Raw genomic sequence first — 17,041 nt, forward strand, 5'->3', positions numbered from 1 at the left:
ATCACAATGAACTATGACCACATTCATCACAATGCTCCATGACCCCTGTCATCACACTGCTCCATGGCCTATGCATTCAAAATGCTCTATGGCCCCTGTAATCACATTGCTCCATGATCCCTTTCATCACAATGCTCCAAGACCGCTGTCATCACAAGGCCCCATGACGCGTATCATCATAATGCTCCAAGGCCCCTCTCATCACAATGCTCCATGAACCCTGTCATCACAATGTTCCATGACACTTGTCATCACAGTGCTCCATGAACCCCTGTCATCACAATATTCACTGCCCATGTAATCACAATGCTCCTGGTCTCCTGTAATCACAGTGCTCCATACCCTTTTCATCACAATGCTCCAGAACTCTTATCATCATAATGCTCCATGCCCGTGTCATCACAATGCTTGAAGAACCTTGTCATCACAATGCTCCATGAACCGTGTCATCACAAGGTTCCAGGACACTTGTCATCACAATGATCCATGACCCCTGTCATCTCAATGCTCCATGATCTTTGTATTCACAATGCTCCCTGGCCCCTATAATTGCGGTGATCCATGACCCCTGTCATTACAATGCTCCCTGGTATATTTCATCACAATTCTAGATGACCACTGTCATCACAGTGCTCCACGGCCCCTGTCGTCAGAGTCCTCCATGATACCTTTCATTACAATTCTACATGACCACTGTCATCACAATGCCCCATGTCACCTGTCATCACAATTCGCCATGGCACTTGTCATCACAAAGCTCCATGAACCATGTCATCACAATGTTCATGGACACTTGTAATCACAATGCTCCATGACAACTTACATCACAATGCTCCTTGACCCCTGTCATTTCATTGCTCCATGGCCTATGCATTCACAATGCTCCATGGCCCCTGTACTCACATTGCTCCATGATCCCTTTCATCACAATGCTCCAAGACCGCTGTCATCACAATGCCCCATGACGCCTATCATCATAATGCTCCAAGGCCCCTCTCATCACAGTGCTCCATGATCCCTGTCATCACAATGTTCCATGACACTAGTCATCACAGTGCTCCATGACCCCTGTCATCACAATATTCACTGCCCATGTAATCGCAATGCTCCTGGTCCCCTGTAATCACAATGCTCCATACCCTTTTCATCACAATGCTCCAGAACTCTTGTCATCATAATGCTGCATGCCCGTGTCATCACAGTGCTCCATGTCCACTTTCATCACAATGCTCCTTGACTCCTGTCATCACAATGCTCCATGGCCTATGTATTCACAATGCTCCATGAACCCTGTAATCACATTGCTCCATGATCCTTTTCATCACAATGCTCTATGACCACTGTCATCACAATGCCACTTGACACCTGTCATCACAATGCTCTATAGCCCCTGTCAGCACAATGTTCCATGACAGGTATCATCACAATGATCCATGACTGCTGTCATCACAATGTTCCCTGCCCTTGTCATCTCAATGCTCCCTGGCCCCTGTTATCACAATGCTCCATGTCCATATCATCACAATGCTCCATTACACATGTCATCGTAGTGATCCATGACCCCTTTCATCACAATGCTGCATGACACCTGTCATCACAATGCTCCATAGCCCTTGTCATCACAATGCTCCATTAGCCCTGTCATCACAATGTTCCATGACTCTTGTCATCAAAATGCCTCATGATCCATTTAATCACAATGCTCCATGACTCCTTTCATCACATCCTCCATGATACTTGTCTTTACACTGCCCCATGACTTTTTTCAGAACAATGCTCCATGATACCAGTCATCACAATGCTCCATGACCATTGTCGTCACAATGCTCCATGCCCCTTTCAACACAATGCCCCATGACACCTGTCATCACAATTCGCCATCGCACTTATCATCACAATGCTCCATGAACCTTGTCAGCACAATGTTCCATGACAGTTGTCATCACAATGCTCCATGACCCTGTAATCACAATGCTCCATGCCCTTGTCATCACAATGCTCCAGAACTCTTGTCATCATAATGATGAATGCTCGTGTCATCACAAAGATCCATGATACTTGTCATCACAATGTTCCATTGCCTTGTCATTACAATACTCCATGGCCCCTGTCATCACAGTGCTCCATGTTACCTTTTATCACAATTCTAGATGACCACTGTCATCACAATGCCCCAAGACACATGTCATAACAATTCGCCATGGCCCTTGCCATCACAATGCTCCATGACCCGTGTCATCACAATGGTCCAGGACACTTGTCATCACAATGATCCATGACCACTTACATCACAATGCTCCTTGACTCCTGTCATCACAATTCTCCATAGCCTATGCATTCGCAATGCTACATGGTCCCTGTAATCACATTGCTCCATGATCCATTTCATCACAATGCTCTATGACCACTGTCATTACAATGCCACATTATACCTGTCATCACAATGCTCCATGGCCCCTGTCAGCACAATGTTCCATGACAGATGTCATCACTATCCTCCATGGTCCCTGTAATCACAATGCTCCATTCCCTTGTCAACGCAATGCTCCAGAACTCTTGTCATCATAATGCTCCATGCCCGTCTCATCACAATTCTCCATGACACTTTTCATTAAAATGCTCCATGGCCTTTATCATCACAATGCTCCATGGCCCCTGTTATCACATTGATCCATTGTACCTTTCATCACAATGCTAGATAACCTCTGTCATCACAATGCCCGATGACACCTGTCATCAGAATTGGCCATGGCCCTTGTCATCACAATGCTCCATGCCCTTGTCAACGCAATGCTCCACAACTCTTGGCATCATAATGCTCCATGCCCGTCTCATCACAATGCTCCATGACACTTGTCATCAAAATGCTCCATGGCCTTTGTCATCACAATGCTCCATGGCCCCTGTTATCACAGTGCTCCATGTTACCTTTCCTCATAATTCTCGATGACCACTGTCATCACAATGCCCCATGACACCTGTCATCACAATTCGCCATGGCCCTTGTCATCACAATGCTCCATGATCCATGTCATCACAATGTTCCTGGACACTTATCATCACAATGAACTATGACCACATTCATCACAATGCTCCATGACCCCTGTCATCACACTGCTCCATGGACTATGCATTCAAAATGCTCCATGGCCCCTGTAATCACATTGCTCCATGATCCCTTTCATCACAATGTTCTATGACCACTCTCATCACAATACCCCATGACGCCTATCATCATAATGCTCCAAGGCCCCTCTCATCACAATGCTCCATGAACCCTGTCATCACAATGTTCCATGACACTTGTCATCACAGTGCTCCATGAACCCTGTCATCACAATGTTCCATGACACTTGTCATCACAGTGCTCCATGAACCCCTGTCATCACAATATTCACTGCCCATGTAATCACAATGCTCCTGGTCCCCTGTAATCACAGTGCTCCATACCCTTTTCATCGCAATGCTCCAGAACTCTTGTCATCATAATGCTCCATGCCCGTGTCATCACAATGCTTGAAGAACCTTGTCATCACAATGCTCCATGAACCGTGTCATCACAAGGTTCCAGGACCATTGTCATCACAATGATCCATGACCCCTGTCATCTCAATGCTCCATGATCTTTGTATTCACAATGCTCCCTGGCCCCTATAATTGCGGTGATCCATGACCCCTGTCATCACAATTCTAGATGACCACTGTCATCACAGTGCTCCACGGCCCCTGTCGTCAGAGTTCTCCATGATACCGTTCATTACAATTCTACATGACCACTGTCATCACAATGCCGCATGACACCTGTCATCACAATTCGCCATGGCACTTGTCATCACAATGCTCCTTGAACCATGTCATCACAATGTTCATGGTCAATAGTCATCACAATGCTCCATGACAACTTACATCACAATGCTCCTTGACCCCTGTCATTTCATTGCTCCATGGCCTATGCATTCACAATGCTCCATGGTCCCTGTAATCACAATGCTCCATACCCTTGTCATCGCAATGCTCCAGATCACTTCTCATCATAATGCTCCATGCCCGTGTCATCACAATGCTCCATGGCCCCTGTCATCACAGTGCTCCGTGATACCTTTCATCATAATGATAGATGACCACTGTCATCACAATGCTCCATGACACCTGTCATCAGAATTGGCCATGGCCCTTGTCATCACAATGCTCCAGGACACTTGTCTTCACAATGTTCCATGGCGCATTTCATCACAATGCTCCATGACCACTTTCATCAAATTGCTCCATGATGCTTGTCATCACAATGCTCCATGGCCTTTGTCATCAAAATTCTACATGGCCCCTGTAATAACAGTGCTTCAGGACAACTTTTATCACAATGCTCCATGACCACTCTCATCACAATGCCAGATAAGACCTTTCATGACAATGCTCCATGGCCCTTGTCATCACAATATTCTATGACTTCTGTCATCACTATGCTCCATGCCCCTGTCATCACAATGCCCCATCACCCCTGCTATTACAATGCTCCATGACCCCTGTCGTCACAATGCTCCGAAACCCTTGTCATCACAATATTCCATGATCCGTGTAATCACGATGATCCATGAACCATTTCTGTACAATGCTCCAGTACCCCTTTCATTAAAATGCTCCATGGTACTTGTCATCAGAATGCTCCAGGAACCCTTCCATCACAATAATCCATGACCCGTTTCCTCACAATTCTCCAGGACCGCTTTCATCACAATGCTCCATTCCCTTGTCATCTCAATGCTTCATGGCCCCTGTCATCAAAATGATCCATGCCCTTGTCATCAAAATGCTCCAGAATTCTTGTCATCACTATGCTCCATGCCCATGTCATCAAAATGCTGCATGGCCCCTGTCATCACAATGCTCCATGCCCGTATCATCACAATGCTCCATTACCCATGTCATCGTAGTGATCCATGACCCCTTTCATCACAATGCTGCATGACACCTGTCATCACAATGCTCCGTGGTCTTTGTCATCACAATGCTCCATGACCACTGTCATCACCATGCCCCATGACCCCATTCATCACAATGCTCCATAGCCCTTGTCATCACAATGCTCCATTAGCCCTGTCATCACAATGCTCCATAGCCCTTGTCATCACAATGCTCTATAGCCCCTGTCAGCACAATGTTCCATGACAGGTATCATCACAATGATCCATGACTGCTGTCATCACAATGTTCCCTGCCCTTGTCATTCTCAATGCTCCCTGGCTCCTGTCATCACAATGCTCCATGCTCATATCATCACAATGCTCCATTACCCATGTCATCGATGTGATCCATGACCCCTTTCATCACAATGCTCCATGACCCCAGTCATCACAATGCTCCATAGCCCTTGTCATCACAATGCTCCATTAGCCCTGTCATCACAATGTTCCATGACTCTTGTCATCAAAATGCCTCATGATCCATTTAATCACAATGCTCCATGACTCCTTTCATCACATCCTCCATGATACTTGTCATTACACTGCCCCATGACCTCTTTCAGAACAATGCTCCATGATACCAGTCATCACAATGCTCCATGACCATTGTCGTCACAATGCTCCATGCCCCTTTCAACACAATGCTCCATGACAACTGTCATCACAATGCTCCATGGCCTTTGTCATCACAATTATACATGGCCCCTGTGATCACAGTGCTCCATGACCCCTTTCATCTCAATGCTCCATGACCACTGTCATCACAATGCCCCATGACCCCTGTCATCACAATGCTCCATGACCCCTGTCATTACAATGCTCCATGACCACTGTCATCACAATGTTCCATTGTCGCTGTAATCACAATGACTCATGACACCTTTCCTCAGAAGGCTCCAGTACGCCTGTCATCACAATGCTCCAATGACCGTCTCATCACAATGCTCCATGATCCCTGTCAGCACAACGTTCCATGACAATTGTCATCACAATGCTCCATGACACCTGTCATCACAATGTTGCCTGCCCATGTCATCAAAATGCTCCATGTCCCCTGTAATCACAATGTTCCATTACACCTGTCTTCACAATGTTCCCTGCCCATGTCATCACAATGCTCCATTACCAATGTAATCAAAATGTTCGCCTGCCCTTGTCATCAAAATGCTCCATGGCCCCTTTAATCACAATGCTCCATGAACCCTGTCATCACAATGTTCCATGACAGTTGTCATCACAATGCTCCATGACCCTGTAATCACAATGCTCCATGCCCTTGTCATCACGATGCTCCAGAACTCTTGTCATCATAATGATGAATGCTCGTGTCATCACAAAGCTCCATGATACTTGTCATCACACTGTTCCATGGCCTTGTCATTACAATACTCCATGGCCCCTGTCATCACAGTGCTCCATGATACCTTTTATCACAATTCTAGATGACCACTGTCATCACAATGCCCCAAGACACATGTCATCACAATTCGCCATGGCCCTTGCCATCACAATGCTCCATGACCCGTGTCATCACAATGGTCCAGGACACTTTTCATCACAATGATCCATGACCCCTGTCATCACACTGCTCCATGGCCTATGCATTCAAAATGCTCCATGGCCCCTGTAATCACATTGCTCCATGATCCCTTTCATCACGATGTTCTATGACCACTCTCATCGTAATACCCCATGACGCCTATCATCATAATGCTCCAAGGCCCCTCTCATCACAATGCTCCATGAACCCTGTCATCACAATGTTCCATGACACTTGTCATCACAGTGCTCCATGAACCCCTGTCATCACAATATTCACTGCCCATGTAATCACAATGCTCCCGGTCTCCTGTAATCACAGTGCTCCATACCCTTTTCATCACAATGCTCCAGAACTCTTGTCATCATAATGCTCCATGCCCGTGTCATCACAATGCTTGACGAACCTTGTCATCACAATGCTCCATGAACCGTGTCATCACAAGGTTCTAGGACCCTTGTCATCACAATGATCCATGACCCCTGTCATCTCAATGCTCCATGATCTTTGTATTCACAATGCTCCCTGGCCCCTATAATTGCGGTGATCCATGACCCCTGTCATCACAATGCTCCCTGGTATATTTCATCACAATTCTAGATGACCACTGTCATCACAGTGCTCCACAGCCCCTGTCGTCAGAGTCCTCCATGATACCTTTCATTACAATTCTACATGACCACTGTCATCACAATGCCCCATGACACCTGTCATCACAATTCGCCATGGCACTTGTCATCACAATGCTCCATGAACCATGTCATCACAATGTTCATGGACACTTGTCATCACAATGCTCCATGACAACTTACATCACAATGCTCCTTGACCCCTGTCATTTCATTGCTAAATGGCCTATGCATTCACAATGCTCCATGGCTCCTGTAAGCACATTGCTCCATGATCCCTTTCATCACAATGCTCCAAGACCGCTGTCATCAAAATGCCCCATGACGCCTATCATCATAATGCTCTAAGGCCCCTCTCATCACAATGCTCCATGACACTAGTCATCACAGTGCTCCATGACCCCTGTCATCACAATATTCACTGCCCATGTAATCACAATGCTCCTGGTCCCCTGTAATCATAGTGCTCCATACCCTTGTCATCACAATGCTCCAGAACTCTTATCATCATAATGTTCCATGCCCGTGTCATCACAATGCTTGAAGAACCTTGTCATCACAATGCTCCATGAACCGTGTCATCACAAGGTTCCAGGACCCTTGTCATCACAATGATCCGTGACCCCTGTCATCTCAATGCTACATGATCTTTGTATTCACAATGCTCCATGGCCTCTATAATTGCGGTGATCCATGACCCCTGTCATCACAATGCTCCCTGGTATATTTCATCACAATTCTAGATGACCACTGTCATCACAGTGCTCCACGGCCCCTGTTATCAGAGTCCTCCCTGATACCTTTAATCACAATTCTATATGACCGCTCTCATCACAATTCCACATGACACCTGTCATCACAATGCTCCATGAACCATGTCATCACAATGTTCATGGACAAGAGTCATCACAATGCTCCATGACAACTTACATCACAATGCTCCTTGACCCCTGTCATTCCATTGCTCCATGGCCTATGCATTCACAATTCTCCATGGCTCCTGTAATCACATTGCTCCATGATCCCTTTCATCACAATACTCCAAGACCGCTGTCATCACAATGCCCCATGACGCCTATCATCATAATGCTCCAAGGCCCCTCTCATCACAATGCTCCATGATCCCTGTCATCACAATGTTCCATGACACTAGTCATCACAGTGCTCCATGACCCCTGTCATCACAATATTCACTGCCCATGTAATCACAATGCTCCTGGTCCCCTGTAATCACAATGCTCCATACCCTTGTCATCACAATGCTCCAGAACTCTTGTCATCATAATGCTCCATTCCCGTGTCATCACAGTGCTCCATGACCACTTTCATCACAATGCTCTATGACCACTGTCATCACAATGCCACATGACACCTGTCATCACAATGCTCTATAGCCCCTGTCAGCACAATGTTCCATGACAGGTATCATCACAATGATCCATGACTGCTGTCATCACAATATTCCCTGCCCTTGTCATCTCAATGCTCCCTGCCCCCTGTCATCACAATGCTCCATGCTCATATCATCACAATGCTCCATTACCCATGTCATCGTAGTGATCCATGACCCCTTTCATCACAATGCTCCATGACCACTGTCATCACAATGCCCCATGAACCCTGTCATCACAATGCTCCATGGCCCCTGTCATTACAATGCTCCATGACCACTGTCATCACAATGTTCCATGATCGCTGTAATCACAATGACCCATGACACCTTTCCTCAGAACGCTCCAGTACGCCTGTCATCACAATGCTCCAATGACCATCTCATCACAATGCTCCATGATCCCTGTCAGCACAACATTACATGACAATTGTCATCACAATGCTCCATGACACCTGTCATCACAATGTTGCCTGCCCATGTCATCAAAATGCTCCATGTCCCCTGTAATCACAATGTTCCATTACACCTGTCTTCACAATGTTCCCTGCCCATGTCATCACAATGCTCCATTACCAATGTAATCAAAATGTTCGCCTGCCCTTGTCATCAAAATGCTCCATGGCCCCTTTAATCACAATGCTCCATGAACCCTGTCATCACAATGTTCCATGACAGTTGTCATCACAATGCTCCATGACCCTGTAATCACAATGCTCCATGCCCTTGTCATCACAATGCTCCAGAACTCTTGTCATCATAATGATGAATGCTCGTGTCATCACAAAGCTCCATGATACTTGTCATCACAATGTTCCATTGCCTTGTCATTACAATACTCCATGGCCCCTGTCATCACAGTGCTCCATGATACCTTTTATCACAATTCTAGATGACCACTGTCATCACAATGCCCCAAGACACATGTCATCACAATTCGCCATGGCCCTTGCCATCACAATGCTCCACGACCCGTGTCCTCACAATGGTCCAGGACACTTGTCATCACAATGATCCATGACCACTTACATCACAATGCTCCTTGACTCCTGTCATCACAATGCTCCATAGCCTATGCATTCGCAATGCTACATGGTCCCTGTAATCACATTGCTCCATGATCCATTTCATCACAATGCTCTATGACCACTGTCATTACAATGCCACATTATACCTGTCATCACAATGCTCCATGGCCCCTGTCAGCACAATGTTCCATGACAGATGTCATCACTCTCCTCCATGGTCCCTGTAATCACAATGCTCCATTCCCTTGTCAACGCAATGCTCCAGAACTCTTGTCATCATAATGCTCCATGCCCGTCTCATCACAATTCTCCATGACACTTTTCATTAAAATGCTCCATGGCCTTTATCATCACAGTGCTCCATGGCCCCTGTTATCACATTGATCCATTGTACCTTTCATCACAATGCTAGATAACCTCTGTCATCACAATGCCCGATGACACCTGTCATCAGAATTGGCCATGGCCCTTGTCATCACAATGCTCCATGCCCTTGTCAACGCAATGCTCCAGAACTCTTGGCATCATAATGCTCCATGCCCGTCTCATCACAATGCTCCATGACACTTGTCATCAAAATGCTCCATGGCCTTTGTCATCACAATGCTCCATGGCCCCTGTTATCACAGTGCTCCATGTTACCTTTTATCACAATCCTAGATGACCACTGTCATCACAATGCCCCATGAAACCTGTCATCACAATTCGCCATGGCCCTTGTCATCACAATGCTCCATGATCCATGTCATCACAATGTTCCTGGACACTTATCATCACAATGAACTATGACCACATTCATCACAATGCCTCATGACCCCTGTCATCACACTGCTCCATGGCCTATGCATTCAATATGCTCCATGGCCCCTGTAATCACATTGCTTCATGATCCCTTTCATCACAATGTTCTATGACCACTCTCATCACAATACCCCATGACGCCTATCATCATAATGCTCCAAGGCCCCTCTCATCACAATGCTCCATGAACCCTGTCATCACAATGTTCCATGACACTTGTCATCACAGTGCTCCATGAACCCTTGTCATCACAATATTCACTGCCCATGTAATCACAATGCTCCTGGTCCCCTGTAATCACAGTGGTCCATACCCTTTTCATCACGATGCTCCAGAACTCTTGTCATCATAATGATGAATGCTCGTGTCATCACAAAGCTCCATGATACTTGTCATCACAATGTTCCATGGCCTTGTCATTACAATACTCCATGGCCCCTGTCATCACAGTGCTCCATGATACCTTTTATCACAATTCTAGATGACCACTGTCATCACAATGCCCCAAGACACATGTCATCACAATTCGCCATGGCCCTTGCCATCACAATGCTCCATGACCCGTGTCATCACAATGGTCCAGGACACTTGTCATCACAATGATCCATGACCCCTGTCATCACACTGCTTCATGGCCTATGCATTCAAAATGCTCCATGGCCCCTGTAATCACATTGCTCCATGATCCTTTTCATCACGATGTTCTATGACCACTCTCATCAAAATACCCCATGACGCCTATCATCATAATGCTCCAAGGCCCCTCTCATCACAATGCTCCATGAACCCTGTCATCACAATGTTCCATGACACTTGTCATCACAGTGCTCCATGAATCCCTGTCATCACAATATTCACTGCCCATGTAATCACAATGCTCCTGGTCTCCTGTAATCACAGTGCTCCATACCCTTGTCATCACAATGCTCCAGAACTCTTGTCATCATAATGCTCCATGCCGGTGTCATCACAATGCTTGAAGAACCTTGTCATCACAATGCTCCATGAACCGTGTCATCACAAGGTTCTAGGACGCTTGTCATCACAATGATCCATGACCCCTGTCATCTCAATGCTCCATGATCTTTGTATTCACAATGCTCCCTGGCCCCTATAATTGCGGTGATCCATGACCCCTGTCATCACAATGCTCCCTGGTATATTTCATCACAATTCTAGATGACCACTGTCATCACAGTGCTCCACGGCCCCTGTCGTCAGAGTCCTCCATGATACCTTTCATTACAATTCTACATGACCACTGTCATCACAATGCCCCATGACACCTGTCATCACAATTCGCCATGGCACTTGTCATCACAATGCTCCATGAACCATGTCATCACAATGTTCATGGACACTTGTCATCACAATGCTCCATGACAACTTACATCACAATGCTCCTTGACCCCTGTCATTCCATTGCTCCATGGCCTATGCATTCACAATGCTCCATGGCTCCTGTAATCACATTGCTCCATGATCCCTTTCATCACAATGCTCCAAGACCGCTGTCATCACAATGCCCCATGACGCCTATCATCATAATGCTCTAAGGCCCCTCTCATCACAATGCTCCATGATCCCTGTCATCACAATGTTCCATGACACTAGTCATCACAGTGCTCCATGACCCCTGTCATCACAATATTCACTCCCCATGTAATCACAATGCTCCTGGTCCCCTGTAATCATAGTACTCCATACCCTTGTCATCACGATGCTCCAGAACTCTTGTCATCATAATGCTCCATGCCCGTGTCATCACAATGCTTGAAGAACCTTGTCATCACAATGCTCCATGAACCGTGTCATCACAAGGTTCCAGGACCCTTGTCATCACAATGATCCGTGACCCCTGTCATCTCAATGCTCCATGATCTTTGTATTCACAATGCTCCATGGCCTCTATAATTGCGGTGATCCATGACCCCTGTCATCACAATGCTCCCTGGTATATTTCATCACAATTCTAGATGACCACTGTCATCACAGTGCTCCACGGCCCCTGTTATCAGAGTCCTCCCTGATACCTTCAATCACAATTCTATATGACCGCTCTCATCACAATTCCACATGACACCTGTCATCACAATGCTCCATGAACCATGTCATCACAATGTTCAATGACAAGAGTAATCACAATGCTCCATGACAAGTTACATCACAATGCTCCTTGACACCTGTCATTCCATTGCTCCATGGCCTATGCATTCACAATGCTCCATGGCTCCTGTAATCACATTGCTCCATGATCCCTTTCATCACAATACTCCAAGACCGCTGTCATCACAATGCCCCATGACGCCTATCATCATAATGCTCCAAGGCCCCTCTCATCACAATGCTCCATGATCCCTGTCATCACAATGTTCCATGACACTAGTCATCACAGTGCTCCATGACCCCTGTCATCACAATATTCACTGCCCATGTAATCACAATGCTCCTGGTCCCCTGTAATCACAATGCTCCATACCCTTGTCATCACAATGCTCCAGAACAATTGTCATCATAATGCTCCATTCCCGTGTCATCACAGTGCTCCATGACCACTTTCATCACAATGCTCTATGACCACTGTCATCACAATGCCACATGACACCTGTCATCACAATGCTCTATAGCCCCTGTCAGCACAATGTTCCATGGCAGGTATCATCACAATGATCCATGACTGCTGTCATCACAATGTTCCTTGCCCTTGTCATTCTCATGCTCCCTGGCCCCTGTCATCAGAATGCTCCATGCTCATATCATCACAATGCTCCATTACCCATGTCATCGTAGTGATCCATGACCCCTTTCATCACAATGCTCCATGACCCCAGTCATCACAATGCTCCATAGCCCTTGTCATCACAATGCTCCATTAGCCCTGTCATCACAATGTTCCATGACTCTTGTCATCAAAATGCCTCATGATCCATTTAATCACAATGCTCCATGACTCCTTTCATCACATCCTCCATGATACTTGTCATTACACTGCCCCATGACCTTTCTCAGAACAATGTTCCATGATACCAGTCATCACAATGCTCCATGACCATTGTCGTCACAATGCTCCATGCCCCTTTCAACACAATGCTCCATGACAACTGTCATCACAATGCCCCATGACCCCTGTCATCACAATGCTCCATGGCCCCTGTCATTACAATGCTCCATGACCACTGTCATCACAATGTTCCATGATCGCTGTAATCACAATGACTCATGACACCTTTCCTCAGAAGGCTCCAGTACGCCTGTTATCACAATGCTCCAATGACCGTCTCATCACAATGCTCCATGATCCCTGTCAGCACAACGTTCCATGACAATTGTCATCACAATGCTCCATGACACCTGTCATCACAATGCTGCCTGCCTATGTCATCAAAATGCTCCATGTCCCCTGTAATCACAATGTTCCATTACACCTGTCTTCACAATGTTCCCTGCCCATGTCATCACAATGCTCCATTACCAATGTAATCAAAATGTTCGCCTGCCCTTGTCATCAAAATGCTCCATGGCCCCTTTAATCACAATGCTCCATGAACCCTGTCATCACAATGTTCCATGACAGTTGTCATCACAATGCTCCTTGACCCTGTAATCACAATGCTCCATGCCCTTGTCATCACAATGCTCCAGAACTCTTGTCATCATAATGATGAATGCTCGTGTCATCACAAAGCTCCATGATACTTGTCATCACAATGTTCCATTGCCTTGTCATTACAATACTCCATGGCCCCTGTCATCACAGTGCTCCATGATACCTTTTATCACAATTCTAGATGACCACTGTCATCACAATGCACCAAGACTCATGTCATAACAATTCGCCATGGCCCTTGCCATCACAATGCTCCATGACCCGTGCCATCACAATGGTCCAGGACACTTGTCATCACAATGATCCATGACCACTTACATCACAATGCTCCTTGACTCCTGTCATCACAATGCTCCATAGCCTATGCATTTGGAATGCTACATGGTCCCTGTAATCACATTGCTCCATGATCCATTTCATTACAATGCTCTATGACCACTGTCATTACAATGCCACATTATACCTGTCATCACAATGCTCCATGGCCCCTGTCAGCACAATGTTCCATGACAGATGTCATCACTATCCTCCATGGTCCCTGTAATCACAATGCTCCATTCCCTTGTCAACGCAATGCTCCAGAACTCTTGTCATCATAATGCTCCATGCCCGTCTCATCACAATTCTCCATGACACTTTTCATTAAAATGCTCCATGGCCTTTATCATCACAATGCTCCATGGCCCCTGTTATCACATTGATCCATTGTACCTTTCATCACAATGCTAGATAACCTCTGTCATCACAATGCCCGATGACACCTGTCATCAGAATTGGCCATGGCCCTTGTCATCACAATGCTCCATGCCCTTGTCAACGCAATGCTCCAGAACTCTTGGCATCATAATGCTCCATGCCCGTCTCATCACAATGCTCCATGACACTTGTCATCAAAATGCTCCATGGCCTTTGTCATCACAATGCTCCATGGCCCCTGTTATCACAGTGCTCCATGTTACCTTTTATCACAATCCTAGATGACCACTGTCATCACAATGCCCCTTGACACCTGTCATCACAATTCGCCATGGCCCTTGTCATCACAATGCTCCATGATCCATGTCATCACAATGTTCCTGGACACTTATCATCACAATGAACTATGACCACATTCATCACAATGCCTCATGACCCCTGTCATCACACTGCTCCATGGCCTATGCATTCAATATGCTCCATGGCCCCTGTAATCACATTGCTTCATGATCCCTTTCATCACAATGTTCTATGACCACTCTCATCACAATACCCCATGACGCCTATCATCATAATGCTCCAAGGCCCCTCTCATCACAATGCTCCATGAACCCTGTCATCACAATGTTCCATGACACTTGTCATCACAGTGCTCCATGAACCCTTGTCATCACAATATTCACTGCCCATGTAATCACAATGCTCCTGGTCCCCTGTAATCACAGTGGTCCATACCCTTTTCATCACGATGCTCCAGAACTCTTGTCATCATAATGATGAATGGTCATGTCATCACAAAGCTCCATGATACTTGTCATCACAATGTTCCATGGCCTTGTTATTACAATACTCCATGGCCCCTGTGATCACAGTGCTCCATGACCCCTTTCATCACAATGCTCCATGACCACTGTCATCACAATGCCCCATGACCCCTGTCATCACAATGCTCCATGACCCCTGTCATTACAATGCTCCATGACCACTGTCATCACAATGTTCCATGATCGCTGTAATCACAATGACTCATGACACCTTTCCTCAATAGGCTCCAGTACGCCTGTCATCACAATGCTCCAATGACCGTCTCATCACAATGCTCCATGATCCCTGTCAGCACAACGTTCCATGACAATTGTCATCACAAAGCTCCATGACACCTGTCATCACAATGTTGCCTGCCCATGTCATCAAAATGCTCCATGTCCCCTGTAATCACAATGTTCCATTACACCTGTCTTCACAATGTTCCCTGCCCATGTCATCACAATGCTCCATTACCAATGTAATCAAAATGTTCGCCTGCCCTTGTCATCAAAATGCTCCATGGCCCCTTTAATCACAATGCTCCATGAACCCTGTCATCACAATGTTCCATGACAGTTGTCATCACAATGCTCCATGACCCTGTAATCACAATGCTCCATGCCCTTGTCATCACAATGCTCCAGAACACTTTTCATCATAATACTCCATTCCTGTGTCATCCCATTGCTCAATGACTCTTGTCATCAAAATGTTCCTTTGCCTTTGTCATCACAGTGCTCCATGATACTTTTAATTAAAATTCTACATGACCACTCTTCTCACAATGCAAGATGACCAATGTCATCACAATGCCCCATGACACGTGTCATCACAAATCGCCTTGGCCATTGTCATCTCAATGCTGTATGAACCGTGTCATCACTAGGTTCCAGGACACTTGTCATCACAGTGATCCATGACCACTTTCATCACAATGCTCCATGAACTCTGTTATCTCAATGCTCCATGGCCTATGTATTCACAATGCTCCATTGTCCCGATAATCACGTTGCTCCATGAACACTTTCATCAGAATGCTCCTTGAGCACTGTCACCATAATGCCCCATGACATCTCTCATCACTGTGCTCCAAGGCCACTCTCATCAAAATGCTCCATGACCTGTGTCAGCACAATATTGCATGACACTTGTCATCACAATGCTCCATGATCCCTGTAATCACAATGATCCCTGCCAATGTCATTACAATGCTCCATATCTCATTTAATCACAATGCTCCATGCCCTTGTCATCACAATGCTCCAGGTCTGTTGTCATCACCATGCTTCATGCCCGTGTCATCACAATGCTCCATGAATCTTGTCTTCACAATGCTCCATGGCCCATGTCATCACAATGCTCCATGACCCCTGTCATCACAATGCTCTATGGCCTTTGTCATCACAATGCTCCGTGACCCCTGTCAAAACAATGCCTGATGAGCCCTGTCATCAAAATGCTAAATGGCACTTGTCATCACAATGCTCTATGACGCCTGTCATCACTATCCTCCATGTCACTTGTTATCACAATGCTCCATGGCCCCTGTAATCCCAGTACTCCATGACCCCTTTCAACACAA

Source organism: Balaenoptera borealis (assembly GCF_965194805.1).
Source record: "Balaenoptera borealis genome assembly, contig: HAP1_SCAFFOLD_2345, whole genome shotgun sequence".
Lineage (NCBI taxonomy): Eukaryota > Metazoa > Chordata > Mammalia > Artiodactyla > Balaenopteridae > Balaenoptera > Balaenoptera borealis.